The sequence below is a fragment of the Herpailurus yagouaroundi genome, unplaced genomic scaffold (assembly GCF_014898765.1).
Source record: "Herpailurus yagouaroundi ecotype Mexico unplaced genomic scaffold, PumYag 188, whole genome shotgun sequence".
In the NCBI taxonomy this organism is placed as follows: Eukaryota; Metazoa; Chordata; class Mammalia; order Carnivora; family Felidae; genus Herpailurus; species Herpailurus yagouaroundi.
The window spans coordinates 39,297,581-39,312,618 of NW_024412419.1; the positions used below are offsets into that span (position 1 = coordinate 39,297,581).

Consider the following 15,038-nt stretch of genomic DNA (forward strand, 5'->3'; position numbering starts at 1 on the left):
TAGATGGATAACAAAAAGTCAAACAGTCCAACAAAATTTGCCAAGAACATTGTTCACAGAAGAAGAACGCACATACGAAAAGATGGCCAAAATCACTCATAATTAAAGAAGTGAATGTGGAAACAAGAAAGGAGATATTTTTTGTCTATGAGATTAGTAAACTTTGGTTATATTGAATCTTGAATAAGGGTGTGAGGAAACAGTCTCTCATGCTGCTGATGGGCTTGTTAATTAGCATGAGGCTTCTTCTGACCCAGAGTTTCAGAACTAATCATTGAATTCCAAATAAAACAATGCTTTACATTCTCAGGGTTTCTGATCTAGGATAAATGCAGGGGTGCAAATAACTAGCCAGCTGATCCTGGACGTGAACAACATTTGACCAGCCACTGACCTGTCACTACAAACAGGCTTTCTCTGACATTTTCATATTTATTTTAGTTTTAGTTACCGAGAAATTTATCTTGGCTAGGGGGAGATAAGATGCAAACTTTTGAAATTATGGCCTCTAAGCAACAAAACAAAAAGTGTTAACACGAGTGCTTAAAATTATTCCATATGAATCATTCACTCCCCTTGCCTCTTAGAGACTATACAACATGATTTAATCTTTTGTTGACGACTCAGGGTCAATATTAATGAATACCAAGGACTCTTTCATCTCAGAACTCAACATCAAATTGGTTTATATTATCTACAAACCCAATAAATTAAGGGGACTATTCAATAAATGATGTTGGGACCCCAGGTGGCCTTCTAGAAAAAAGAAAGTTGAATCCTCATCTCTCATCCAAATAAATTACAGCGGATTTTTGAATATTAAAAGCTTTGAGTGGGGTGCCTGGGTGGCTCAGTCGGTTAAGAGCCTGACTTTGGCTCAGGTCATGATCAAACCGTTCATGAGTTCGAGACCCGCACTGGGCTCTGCGCTGGCAGCCTGCTTCAGATCCTCTGCCTCCCTTTCTCTCTGCCTCTCCCACTCTCTCTCTTTCCCTCAAAAATAAATAAAAAACATTTTTTAAAAAGTTAAAAGAAGTTTTGAATATAAAAAAGCAGAATTGTAAATGAAGAAAACACGCGACAATTATTTTACAATCTCAGAATGAGGAAGGCCTGGCAGCTTTGACACAAAAATCTAGAAGCTCTTAAGGAAGATACTAATATTTGATGATATAAAAACGATACCCATGAGATAAAAAACAAAACACTGAAACAAAGACAAAAGGGCATATCAGGATAAAATACTGTAACTCCTATTAGAGACAAAGGGCTCAATCTCCCCAAAATAGATACAGCTCTTAGCAATGGATAAGAAAATTACTAATATCTTAAAGGACACTATTATCACAAATCCCACAGAAGCTACTTGCAGCCTAGTTACTTCCCTTTTTGGTTTTTCCTTAGCTGGGGTATCTTGAGGGCAGAAACTCTCTCTTTTCTCCTTTTCTCTTGTGCCTGGTCCAGCACCTGGCGTGTCATTGGCATTTCATGAATTTTTCACCAAATTAAGAAGCTTCATATGTTATATATTGAAATGTCTATGGGGCGCCTGGGTGGCGCAGTCGGTTAAGCGTCCAACTTCAGCCAGGTCACGATCTCGCTGTCCGTGAGTTCGAGCCCCGCGTCGGGCTCTGTGCCGACAGCTCAGAGCCTGGAGCCTGTTTCCGATTCTGTGTCTCCCTCTCTCTCTGCCCCTTCCCCGTTCATGCTCTGTCTCTCTCTGTCCCAAAAATAAATAAACGTTGAAATGTCTAGTGTTTCATTTGCCAAATGCTTTCTCACCTAACAAGATCGGTCCAAACAATGCTCTCAGGCAAATCATGTATTTTATTTTTTCTAAGCAGGAAAGTGTCCATTAATCTTTACCTTGTGTTCTCATCTGTGACTCATCCATGATCAAAGGCAGTCTACTCCATTCCCAGGTTTATCTGTTCAGAAAATAAAAAATAGGCATTCAGAAAATAAACACTATTATTTACTGAATGCTTAGTGCTTTACACACGTTATCACATGTAACCCTTCGAACAATTTAGGTTATAGCCATCTATACCTCATACATGAGAAAATCAAGTAGATTCAAGTGGCTTTTAGCCGGTGGTACTATTCCCTGAGTTAAATATGCACCAAAGCTGAGTCCGGAGCCCAGGTCTCTCTGTCTTCAGAAACCAGAGAACTGGAACATTCTGCTTGATTGCCAGAAATACTTCTGAGACCTTCCATCACAGGTTCCTAGGAGGCTCTGCTTTAGAAGGACCAATCTAACTAGTGCCCCACAATGACATGCGCTCCCTCAATTCAAGTTCACTCCATTTTCACCTCCCAAATCTCCATCTAAGATTTCCTTTCCCCCCAAGCCATCTTTTTTCCCCCAAATACATATTAATGCATTCATATGAAGTGCTCCTTGACTTTCCCACCACTTGTATACTCTTTGCTCCTTAGCATGGCTCTCAACCGTCTCCCACTGCCTCTCTGCTTCTGACGGATGCTACAGGCACATACATGGTAGCCATGGCTTCTCCATGTCACCTCCAAATGAGACAAGAGCAGGAGTCCTATTATTTGAGGAAGACTTTGATTGATTCGGATACCTCTCACTGATCTCTCCAACTTGTGAATCACTTCTTTATCACTTATGTGTATCTACAAAGCAGCACTTTTCCTCATTTTTAAAGTTTTGAATAGGTAATTATGCTCCCAAACTCAAATGTCAGGATCATTGTGGGGGTGAGGAGGAGATTAAAAAGTATACAGCCTGCAGGCATTCCACTCTAAGGGTTCAGACTCCATGTGGGCAGAGTCAAGGAATGTGCATTTTAACAAGCTCTCTGGGTGACTCTGACACAGGACTCAGAAGCACTGGTTGGAAAATTAGGTCAGTCCAGCTTCTCCAATCTCAGCCTTGACTGGGTGGGGTCAACTCAAGAAGATCTAGACTAAGGGAGCAGCCATAGGTTCAAGGTTCAAGCCATAGGTGGTTCTTCTCCTTCTCCTTCATCATCATCGCCATCAAAAAACCATCTATAGAGTGCCTATTATTTGAAAGTAACTACTATTCTCAAAAGGTAGAGACAAAGCAAAGGTCCTAGGATAGAAAATCTGGGAACTGGGGCGCCTGGGTGGCGCAGTCGGTTAAGCGTCCGACTTCAGCCAGGTCACGATCTCGCGGTCCATGAGTTCGAGCCCCGCGTCGGGCTCTGGGCTGATGGCTCAGAGCCTGGAGCCTGTTTCCGATTCTGTGTCTCCCTCTCTCTCTGCCCCTCGCCCGTTCATGCTCTGTGTCTCTCTGTCCCAAAAATAAATAAAGGTTGAAAAAAAAAAACTAAAAAAAAAAAAAAAAAAAAAAAAAGAAAATCTGGGAACTGTTTATTTGTTTTTGAGAGAGAGAGAGCACAAGTGGGGCAGGGGCAGAGAGAGAGGGAGATGCAGAATCCCAAGCAGACTCTGCACTGTAAGCACAGAGCCCGATGTGGGGCTTGAACTCACAAACCATGAGGTCATGACCTGAGCCAAAATCAAAATTCGGATTCTTAACTGACTGAGTCCACCCAGGTGCTCCTGGGAACTGGGATTTTAGAGGAATGAATCTTAGTTCAATTGGAGGTTGGTAAGAAGAGGTACAGTGAGGTAGTAAAATATATGATGCTTATACAAAAATTTTACGTAAAATGGAGTCTAGCAAAATGATAAAGCCACTGATACTATAAAACCCACTAATCTTTCTCTGTTTGCCAGACACAGGTTGACTTAAGATCCTGGTTACATCTTGACCTGTCAATTCATACAACTAAAGAAGAGAACTGGTTTTTAAACTTCTTGATTCATTCATGGCAAACCATGACAGGTTTAGGACCGATGCATTGGGCAAACCACGGAGGGTGCTAGGGCCATGCTGTTTCAGTAGGAGAATGGACTCCTTTCATTCAGGCTGGATGGCCAAGACTATCCATTGTTCTGTCAGTGGAGAAGCCTAGGTCACAGAAGATAGACAGGAAGACAGGAAGATAGAAGATAAGAAGATAGCAGTTAAATTTACTAATTACATTAAACATAGGTCACAGAATTCTTAACCATTTCAACTTTGGAAAGTGTTGGGTAAGGACCACTGCTTCATACTGAAGCTCCACACCTGTCTTTTCAAGATAGGAGAAGAATTGAGTTCTCCTAGGAGGAAACGTCTATCTTCATAGACATCATATGCATGGTTGGGTGAGGGTTTATAAATTAGCATATCTTATAGATAAGTTTTGCTCATCTGAAACCTAATTTATCCTTAAAAGACATGCTTATTTCAGTATTCCCAGGCAAGATAAAGTGACCTTGGGGATTGTAAACTGGTAGCCTGAGTCTCCTGGGTCCCTTGGTCCTCTGGGTCATACAGAGTCAGAACTTTCTCCTGTCTGAAAGGTATGTGAGTGCAGAGATTCATGGCTTATCATGTCTGCCTGGAGCCAGGGCCAGGATCTGTCATGCTCAATATATATTTCTGGAGTTCATAAATGATCCTTCTTGAATTTATAAATGAACCTAATTTTAAACTCAACCTGAAATACTTGCTGAAAATGTTCTGCAGGGGATGAAAAACACTTGGACAAGGTTGATAAAAATATTTCATAAACATTGTCCAGTGGCAGCTGTCAGGGCACAAGAAATCCTCTCTCTGTTCCTTTTTGGATATCATCATGGATTATGTCTTCACAAATTTACAATAGATCCCAAGGAGTAAGTACCTCAGATGGTTTCCTGAATCAAACATTTAAAAAAAAATTTTTTTAACGTTTATTTATTTTTGAGACAGAGAGAGACAGAGCATGAACAGGGGAGGGGTAGAGAGAGAGGGAGACACAGAATCGGAAACAGGCTCCAGGCTCTGAGCTGTCAGCACAGAGCCCGACGCCGGGCTCGAACTCACGGACAGCGAGATCATGACCTGAGCCGAAGTCGGACGCTTAACGGACCGAGCCACCCAGGCGCCCTATGAATCCAACATTTTTAAAATAAAAGTTAGCCAAACCTATCAAATGGGGCAAATTAATATCCTTTTCCATTCCCATGTAAACACATGTAAGCTGCAATTCTTTATTTTTTTTTTTAATTTTTAAAAAATGTTTATTTATTTTTGAAAGAGAGAGACAGAGTGCAAGCAGGGGAGGGGCAGAGAGAAGGAGACACAGAATCCAAAGTAGGCTCCAGGCTCCAAGCTGTCAGTATGAAGCCCGATGTGGGGCTCGAATCACGAACCACGAGATCATGACCTGAGCTGAAGTCGGACACTTAACCGACTGAGCCACCCAGGTGCCCCTGTAAATTGCAAGTCTTTATGTTGGTTAAAAAAGGTTCAAAACCAGAATTTTTTTTTACTACTAATGTGGAAGTTTGTCTTAACCTTAATTTTAAATAAGTACCATTGGGGCACCTGGTGGCTTAATAGGTTAAGATTCTGACTTTAGCTCAGGTCATGATCTCATGGATCATTGGTTTCAGCTCCACATCATGTTCTGCACAGACAGCTCAGAGGCTGGAGCCTGCTTGGGATTCTCTGCCTCCCTCTCTCTCTCTGCCCCTCACCCACTTACATGTTCTCTCTCTCTAAATTAAATAAACATTTAAAAATAAAATGAGCATTATTAAACTGAACACCCCTTTGTTACTAAACATTATAAGTAGCGCTGTTCTTATTGAGGAATTTATTTTCAGACTTGTGTCTTTGTTAAAATTAAGTTTACCCTTACTTGTATTACATTATATATATATATATATATATATATATATATATATATATATACACATATATACATATATGTGTATATATATATATAATTTTTTTTTTAATTTGCTTTTTAGTAATCTCTACACCAAACATGAGGCTCAAACTCACAACCTCAAGATCGAGTTGCGTGTTCTTCCTACTGAGGCAGCCAGGTGCCCCTACATTATTTACGTTTTTATTTTAAAACTTTCTTGAAATTTAGCAACATTTTTTAAGGAACCAGTTTTATCAGCAATATCAATGATCCATTTAAACCATTTGCCTTCTACATATGGCAGAGATTCTATCCGTGTGTGTGTATAATATTAAATTTACAGTATAATATTTACAGTAGTGCCATATGGTTGCCTTTCCAAATAATGGAATTTAATTTAATTACTTTATTTATTTACTTATTTATTTTTATTTTAACTCCAGCACAGTTAACATCCAGTGTTGTTAGTTTCAGGTGGGCAATATAGTGATTCCACACTTCCATACATGACCCAGTGTTCTTCACGACAAGTGCGCTTCTTAGTCCCCATTGCCTATTTTACTCATCTCCCCACCTACCTCCCCTAATGGAATTTAATTTTAAAAACTGCATCAACTTAAGAGAAAAATGTTAAGGAAGAAAGCATATATGATACAGAGAATCACGAAGAGGATACCAGAATGACTGGATTTGGGGAAACACTGAGCTTTAGAAGAGAGATCAGAGCGAGCATGGAGGGGAGACAAGGGAGACAGACTGGTTAACGACATGAGTTCCTTCTCCTGGGATCACGTATGCCACCCTATGGAGTTTGGACTTTATCCTAAGAGCAGCAGGAGCCACTAAAGACTTGAGAGCAGGGGAGTGCTGTGATCGGATTTGCCATTTAAAAAAAATCATTAAGAAGGTGGTGTGGAGGGAGGATTGGGAGGTGACAAGAGGGACCGATGGCAATAATCCAGGGGAGGGGGTAATGGTGGTTTAATGCTCGGTGTTGCCAGTAGGACAGAGAGAGTGAAGAGTGACCATGGCATGACTTGGTCAACGAAGTAGAAGAGCTTCTGGTTTCTGGCTTAGATAACTGGCTCAGTTGGGGAGAGGGTTTCACAGGGGTGTGGAATACAGAAGGAGAAGTAGGTTTTACGAGGATCAAGATTACTTGCTTAGACTCGCTGGATTTGAGGCAACTTACAAAACAATGAAGAGGAAGGTCCGGTAGGAGTTGATCACTGGGCCAGGAGCTCGCGTGAGAAATTAGGACCGGAAGTCACCAGCGCTTTTCTTCCTTTCTTTCCTTCTCTCCTTCGCGTGCTCTTCCTTCCTTTCTTTTTCTTTTTCTTTTGCTTGCTTTCTTTCTTTCTTTCTTTCTTTCTTTCTTTCTTTTTCTTTCTTTCTTTTTCTTTCCTTCTTTCTTTCTTTCCCTTTCTTTCTTTCTTTCTTTCTTTCTTTCTTTCTTTCTTTCTTATTTTGAGAGAGGGAGAGAGCGCACATGTGGGAGGGGCCAAAAGAGAGGGAGAGAGAGAATCCCACGCAGGTTCTGCACTGTCAGCGTGGAGCCCGATGCGGGGCTCGAACTCACGAACTGTGAGCTCATGACCTGAGCTGAAATCAAGAGTCAGATGCTCGACCGACTGAACCACCCAGGCGCCCCAGCACTTACATTTCAAAGGGATAAACACTCACCTGTATTAGTTTGCTAGGGCTGCCAAAACAAAGTATTACAGACTGAGCGGCTTAAATTCCAGAAACTTATTTCCTCATAGTTCTGGAGGTTAGAAGTCTAAAATGAAGGTATTGGCAGGGTTGGTTTCCTCTGAGGGCCCCTCCTCATGGCTTGCAGATGGCCGTTTTCTTCTGGTGTCTTCACATGGTCTTCCCTCTATGTGTACATGTCTGTGCCCTAAATTCTCCCTCTTCTATACAGACACCAATCATATCAAATTAAGGCCTGCCTTAATTACCTATTTTTACCTCAATTACCTCTTTAAAGACCCTGTCTCCAAACAGTCACATTCTGGGGCACCTGGGTAACTTAGTCGGTTAAATGTCCAACTCTTGATTGCAGTTCAGGTCATGGTCTCACACGGTTCATGAGTTTCAGCCAGTTCAGGTCATGGTCTCACGCGGTTCATGAGTTTCAGCCCCACGTCAGACTCCACGCTGACAGTGCTGAGGCTCCTTGGGATTCTCTGTCTCTCTCTCTCTCAAAAATAAGTAAATATGGGGTGCCTGGGTGACTCAGGCAACTAAGCATCCAACTCTTGATTTCAGCCCAAGTCACCATCTCACGGTTTGTGAGTTCAAGCCCCATGTCAGGCTCCACACTGACAATGCAGAGCCTGCTTGGGATTCTCTCTCTTTCTCTCTGTCTCTGCTTCTCCTCCCCACCCCTCTCCCTCAAAATAAATAAATAAACTTAATAAATAAATCAACATTAAAAAATAGTCACATTTTGAGGTACCGGGGGTTAGAACATTGACATGTTAATGTTGGGGGAACACAATTCAGCCTATAACAGCATCCTAACTTATTGAATCAAAAAGGAAATTTGTTGGCTAATGAAACCAAGGGGACGAAGAAGGATGTTGGATCAAGGGATTCAAATCTTGCATCCAGAATGTGTCTTCATTTCTGTCACTCAGTTTTACTTGGTGTCACCTGCATTCTCAGGCAGGCTCCCTCCCTCATGGTACCAAAGGTAGCCATTTTAGCATTACAACCTCTGTACAGGAACCAATCCGTGTGAAGAAAGGAACTTCTTCCTGACAATCCCAGCAGAAGTCCCGAGAAAGATCTTTTTTTTTTTTTAATTTTTTAAACGTTTATTTATTTTTGAGACAGAGAGAGACAGAGCATGAACGGGGGGACGGTCAGAGAGAGAGGGAGACACAGAATCTGAAACAGGCTCCAGGCTCTGGGTTGTCAGCACAGAGCCCGATGCGGGGCTCGAACTCAGACCGCGAGATCATGACCCGAGCTGAAGTCGGATGCCTAACTGACTGAGCCACCCAGGCGCCCCAGTCCTGAGAAAGATCTTAAATGACCTACCTCAAATCACTCACTCACCTCAAACAAGTCACTTGTGTAGGGGCAAGTAACATGGGCAAGGACCAAGTTTGAGTCCCCAGCCCATCCCATGCAAACCTCAAAAACTGGCAGTAATGAGAGAGTGTTTCTTTATAGCGTTGCTAAACAGGCAATAATAACTACAACAAACCAGGCCCACTCCAATGATTAAAGCCACGGGAGTAGGTGTGGCAACCCATGAAGAATATGTAGAGGAAAAGAAGAAGACCAAGGTTAGGAACCTGAGGGAACAAAAAACAACATGCAAAGAATGAAAGATGAGAAACAGACATCCTTTCGGTAGATGCAGGAGAGAAAGAAAGAAAACCAGGACAGTGTGTTATCACAGATTCCAAGAGAAGAGACCGTTTTAACAGAGAAACCATGATTTGCAACACCCAGGAGTAAAAAAGTTAATGTCTTGAATTGCAAGAAGCTCAGACACAGCTTTTGTTGTTGTGGTGGTGGTGGTTGTTAAAGACACACAAATAGAAACATGGGCAAAAAATCAGAACAGGCAGTTCATAAAAAAAGAAATTAAAATGACCTATGACCAGGTAAATTCATCCATAAGGAAAAACAGACCAAAACATTTTCAAGATATGCCTCTCTGTGCTTTTAAGATTGGCAAAAATAAAAAGACCTGCACAAATCCAGGGTTAGTAAAGATGAAAGGAAATAGGCATCCATGGGGAACCTGCCGGTGGTATGAACTGCAGGACCTTCTGGCAGAACAATCTGTTGGAACCAAACATTTAAAGGTACGTGTTCTAAACAAAAATAAAAAAAATAAATAAATAAATAAAAAATAATAAAGGTACAGGTTCTTTGACCCAACAAATCCCAGCTAAGGATTTACTATCACAAATAAATTCAGCCATATTTTTTTTTTAAAAAGGAAATAATCCTGGGGCGCCTGGGTGGCTCAGTCATTAAGTGTCTGACTCTTTTTTTTTTTTTAATTTTTTTTTTCAACGTTTATTTATTTTGGGAAGAGATAGAGCATGAACGGGGGAGGGGCAGAGAGAGGGAGACACAGAATCGGAAACAGGCTCCAGGCTCCGAGCCATCGGCCCAGAGCCCGACGCGGGGCTCGAACTCACGGACCGCGAGATCGTGACCTGGCTGAAGTCGGACGCTTAACCGACTGCGCCACCCAGGTGCCCCAAGTGTCTGACTCTTAATCTTGGCTCAGGTCATGACTTCAAAGTTCATGGGATCAAGCCCCAAGTTGGGCTCCGCACTGGGCATGGAACCTGCTTGGGATTCTTTCTCTTTCCCTCTCTCTGCCCCCCCCCCCCCCCACTCATGCTTTCTCTCTCTCAAGATAAATAAACATTAAAAAAAAAAGTAAAAATAAATAAAAAGGAAATAATTCTGGGGTGCCTGGCTGGCTCAGTCAGTACAGCATATAACTCTTGCTCTCGGGGTTGAGTTCAAGCCCCACATTGGTGTAGAGCTTCCTTAAAAAAAAAAAAAATGAAAATCGTAAAAAAAAAAAAAATTAAAAAGGAAATAATCCAGAGATTCATCAAAAAAAAAAAAAAAAAGTTAAACTCAAAATACTGCCCACCAGGTATGGAGGGGCACCAACAAATCAGAACAGACACTGGCTAGAAACCATCCATACAGCCATACTGGTGGGTCCCCACTGAACATCCTATGAAAAAGGGAACACCAGGTGAACAAAATGAGGTAGATTTTTGGACATACGGGCCGTTTTAGAAAGTTCTCCAGAACGTGTTAATGCAAGTATAAGGTGCAGAGCCATGTGAACAACACGGATTCCATTTTTGTACATATTTAAATACATATAGAGCTGTGCTGGTAAGTATTTCAAAACATTTTCTGGAGGAGAGTATAAGAAACTGAGGGCAAGTGGTTGTCTTTGGTGAGAGAGACTACGTAAAGAGAGGGAAAGAGGTCGCACCGTTTAATGTCATAGAGGCTATACCATTTAATGCTTCTTAACTTTTTTTTTAAGTTTATCTATTTACTTTGAGAGAGAGAGAGAGAGAGCACCCAGGGAAGGGGTAGAGAGAGAGGATCCCAAGCAGACTCAGCGTTGTTGGCACAAAGCCCGACTCAGGGCTCCATCTGAAGAACTGTGAGATCATGACCTGAGCCGAAATCAACAGGCGGATGCTTAACTGACTGAGCCACCGGGGCTCCCCTCTTTTTAACTTTGTAATTTATTCAAGCGACAAACAATAATTGAGCACCTACTAATGTCAGGCACTGGCCTAGGCGCTAAGGAAATAATGCAGGAGGCAGTTAAAGCTGAGTGCTATTAGCATGGGCTCCTCAGCCGCACTGTTTGAATCCTGGCTCCCCTCTTAGAAGCTGGGACACCACAGTTAAATCACTTAACCTTTCTCTCCGTTGCTTCATTCGTGAAGTATGGACTAACAGTTCTTATCTCACAGGACTGCTGGAAGAATTAAATGTGATAATACACGTAAAGTGCTTAGCCCCGTGTTAGGTATTTGGCACACATTCCTTAATTGTTAGTGCTAAAAAAAAAGGGAGCGAGAAGAGACCCAGTCCCCATCCTCCATCCAGAACACCCAGTATAGTGGGTGACTGAAATGGAGAGGAGGAGTTGGTTACTGGGAATGAGGGGCCAGGGGGCTGGATGAGCCACCCAGGCAGATGCTGGCACCACCCAGTGGGAGGGCAGGGCTTGAGGGCCTTCTTGCCCCGAGGACGAGGACGGAAGAGTGGAGGGAAGTGCAGCCTTCAGCTGAGATGGCCTCAGGACACTTTGGGAGGATCCTGGGAGATGCATTCAGTGCAGGCAGGCTCTGCCAGGCAAGCTGTCCTAGGACCGCTGGAGGCACCCTGGGTGCCTGGTCTGGAGCAGAAGCAGGAGTCTGAGAAGTGAGCCGAGGAAGCCCAAGAAGGGGGCTAATCAGGGAGAGCCAGAGGCCAGGAAGCATTCCAGAGAACTGCGGAGGGGAGGGTGAGGCGGTGGGGAAGAGGTGTAGGGATCAAGCAGGGGAGCCAATTATGAACAACTTTGCTCAAAGGAATTATGGGAGCACCACTGTTTCGGCCCGTAGTTTTTCTCTTCTTTTTCTGCATTAAGTACACGGAACTTCTGTGGTATCTTCAGATGTTTCAGGTTTCTAGAGTCCTTAGGATTCATCCTTTTTGTTATACTCGTCATGCCTAATGTTTGAGGAAGAGGGGCTCGAACTTTGGGGGTCAGCCGGCAGGTGGCTGGGTGGTCCCTGGGTCACGCCCTTGCTTCTGAACCTCCCCGGGTTGGATTTTTGCCCCACTCCATATTTGCGGCTCACTCCAGTCTTCCGTGACTCCCAGGTGGCTGAGCGGGGTGACTGGCAGGGGCAATCTGGCCAATGTCAACTTAAAGGGCTTATAAGAGAAAAATATTCTTGGCACAGAAGACATATCTCAAGTTGGTGGAAGGCTTGTCCTCCTGGAGAGGAAAGAGCTGCCTCAGTTTTCCACTAATGCTTACAGTCAGTAAGTAGAGCCCTAAATATTCGCTAAAGGAGCAAATGCGTGGTCCCCCTGAGTCTGTTTCCATCTGTAGGTCCCAGCCTTTGAGGTATGGACTGGAGAGGACAGGACAGGCTCCTCGGTGTGCCCCCCAACTAACGATACTCCCAGCTCTAAAACTGGAACCGATTAAGGGGTCGGAAGTTGGAAAAACATGACAGTAAATAAAAAATGAGGCGGCGGGTCCAGCTCTAGTTGGTCAGCAACATCTTAATCTATCCTCTCCTCATGGAAACAACAAATGCACTAATTAGCCTTCTATATTTTGGTGGTTATCTTCCCTCCATGATTCCCCAAACTGTACTCTCCAATTACAATCTAAGTTTTCTGGAGTTCTTTTCTCACCTCCTCTGGTTCATTTTTCATCTCCACTGGCACCAGAGTTTATTTACTTTTTATCGTATTTTCCCCAAATGTTTTATTTTCCAGTGGTGAAAACATGTAACAGCCTCACCATTTTACATTGTCATGGAAGCACTAATCAATTGCCTTGATTACATCTTTTTTGTGAAAAAGCGATCTGACAAAATGTTATTATTAGGTGCTTGCATTTTAAGTACATTTTTTATCCTGTTTTTGAGTGCACCCACATGCTTTTACATTTTAATTTTTAAAAATAGGGATTAAAAATTCTTTTAACTTTGACATTAAAAAACCCCAGGCCACGACCAATAATAGTTTTAACCTTATCTAACTAAGATGTGATTGAAAACGGATAGAAAAGTAAAACTTCCAAATCCCTAGAGGGGGTATCACACCTTACAGATCCCTGCCTAGATGTACGCTGTAACACAGGCAAAGAACCACTAGGTGGCTCTGTCATTTTTAGGTAAAACTAAAGTCCGCAGAAGATCATGCATAATTAAGGAACAAAATCTCTGGTAGGCAGAACCTCTCATCAAAGCAAGAGATGATAATTTGCAATCATGGCCTCTTACTCAGAAATAATTTGGAGCTATTGGGTTAAGAATTAGACTAAAACAACAACAAGAACAACAACAACAGCCCTGCAAAACTGCAAAGTCTGTACACATAAGCAATTTGTTAAAAAAAAAAGGGAGGGTATGATAGCCTTAAGGACATCAATGACTAAAGGGGAGATGGTTACAAATGTTTTCTAATTTACTGTCATCTCAGTTTCTAGAGTTTCTTTTGGACTTTCTCTCTCTCTCTCTCTCTCTCCCTTTTTTTAGATCTTTAAACTTAAGAACAAATATTAAATTGAGCCTTATAACTCATTAAAAATTGCCTTAAAATTTCCTGGGTTATAGTTGTCATCTTTATTAACATCCCAAAAGAAATAAAACAACTTTGTTTTGTACTATTGGGAAAGGAGAAAACACACACACGTTGTTCTTCTCTAAGAAAAATTTGGATCAAATTTAGATCCTTAAATCAAAATACAATTAAACAAACACTATTCCATTCTATAGCATTTGCCAAGAGATTAAAAGAAACAGTGTGCTGAATTTAGAGGTCAGAATAACTCTTTTCTGAGTCCAGAAAAGATGAAGAAAGTAGTTACTTGGAACTGTGGTTTGCATTTTAGGTATTAAATTTACTAGTTAAGTATCTCTGGATATCATTTTTTAAGAAATGAGATAACAGATGATGATAACGTTCTGTAAAGTACATAACTAACTTTATATCATGAAAATAAGAGTGGAGTAGAGGGGGGTGGATTTCCAAACTATTAAATATTCTGAACTGTCAGTCTGCAATGGGCAAACAAAAAACTTCCCCCCACCCCTCTCCCTTAAATGCGAATCTCAGACTTGTCACTACCTAGTAAGAACATATTTAGGAATGATTTTAATTGTAAAAGAAACAGTTTTCTTATTGTTGTTCGGAGCCAATAACTAATGACTGTGTGACATGTGGGGTTGCCACAGTATCTTACTAGTTTTGCTTGTTTGTTTGTTTGTTTTTGTTTTTTTTTTCCCGGGCAGGAACCACATTTCAAAACTTACAGAAGTAGAAAGCAAGTCCTGTACCATAATTCGTTAAGACCGTTTTTGTAAATGAGCGCTTCTTGCACAGTTTAAATTACAGTTGGCTTTAAAATGCTAATTCCGAACCCACTTATTTAAATGTCTCTGAAAACATACACCCTTCTGTTTTTGAAGAAAACAAATCGCACCAAAGGACTGCACAAACCGGACTTAAAATGAACAAATACTTCCCGAATGTGAACGACATATAGTTATGTGTTTAGAGATATGGTTAGAAGAATTAAAAACCAATTTCAGTCCCTCCCATCACAGAATCCCCTAGGAGATGGGGACACTCCAAGGATGCCCGTCACTAAAATCTACCGTAAGCACCCAAAGAGTTGTAAATCGCGTCTGTTCTTTTCGACTGGAAGCCGATCGGTTGAGACCGGCCGTGAATCCTGGAACTCAATCACAAAGGGTGCAGAAGCTCGAGGTAGAAAACCAAAGGGGGCTAAGCAGGTGGTCTGAGTGGCCACCCAAACTCATCTTGGGCACTTTTTAGAAAACTGCTGTACTGTTTGGGTTACCTTCTCCTGGTTTCCACATTCGTCCTTTTATCCCACCCCTGTGCTAAGAACAAATCGGCTGGCAGTGGGGTGCTTTTCGCCCTCAACCTGGAGGCGCGGGCCTGCGCCAGCCTCCCCCGGGCTCCCGGGCTCCCGGGCCCGCCGAGGAGGGGCTCCAGGGGCTCCAGGGGCGGGGTGGGCGG

The 15,038-nt window shown here is 42.3% G+C and overlaps 1 protein-coding gene across 2 annotated transcripts in view; it reads right to left on the reverse strand.

The window, feature by feature from the left end:
* The window catches only part of SPMIP9 (sperm microtubule inner protein 9), a 65,025-nt gene extending 50,042 nt beyond the window's left edge, over positions 1–14,983 (reverse strand). Inside the window, exons 1-2 of one of the 2 annotated variants that reach the window (XM_040496808.1) lie at positions 14,857–14,983; positions 1,867–1,928 (exon numbers count right to left, since the gene is read on the reverse strand). The gene's annotated coding sequence lies outside the window, so the exon portion shown is untranslated. The remainder of the gene's footprint in view (positions 1–1,866; positions 1,929–14,856) is intronic. The other variant, XM_040496812.1, reaches the window with a different exon arrangement.
* Positions 14,984–15,038: the final 55 nt, after the last annotated feature.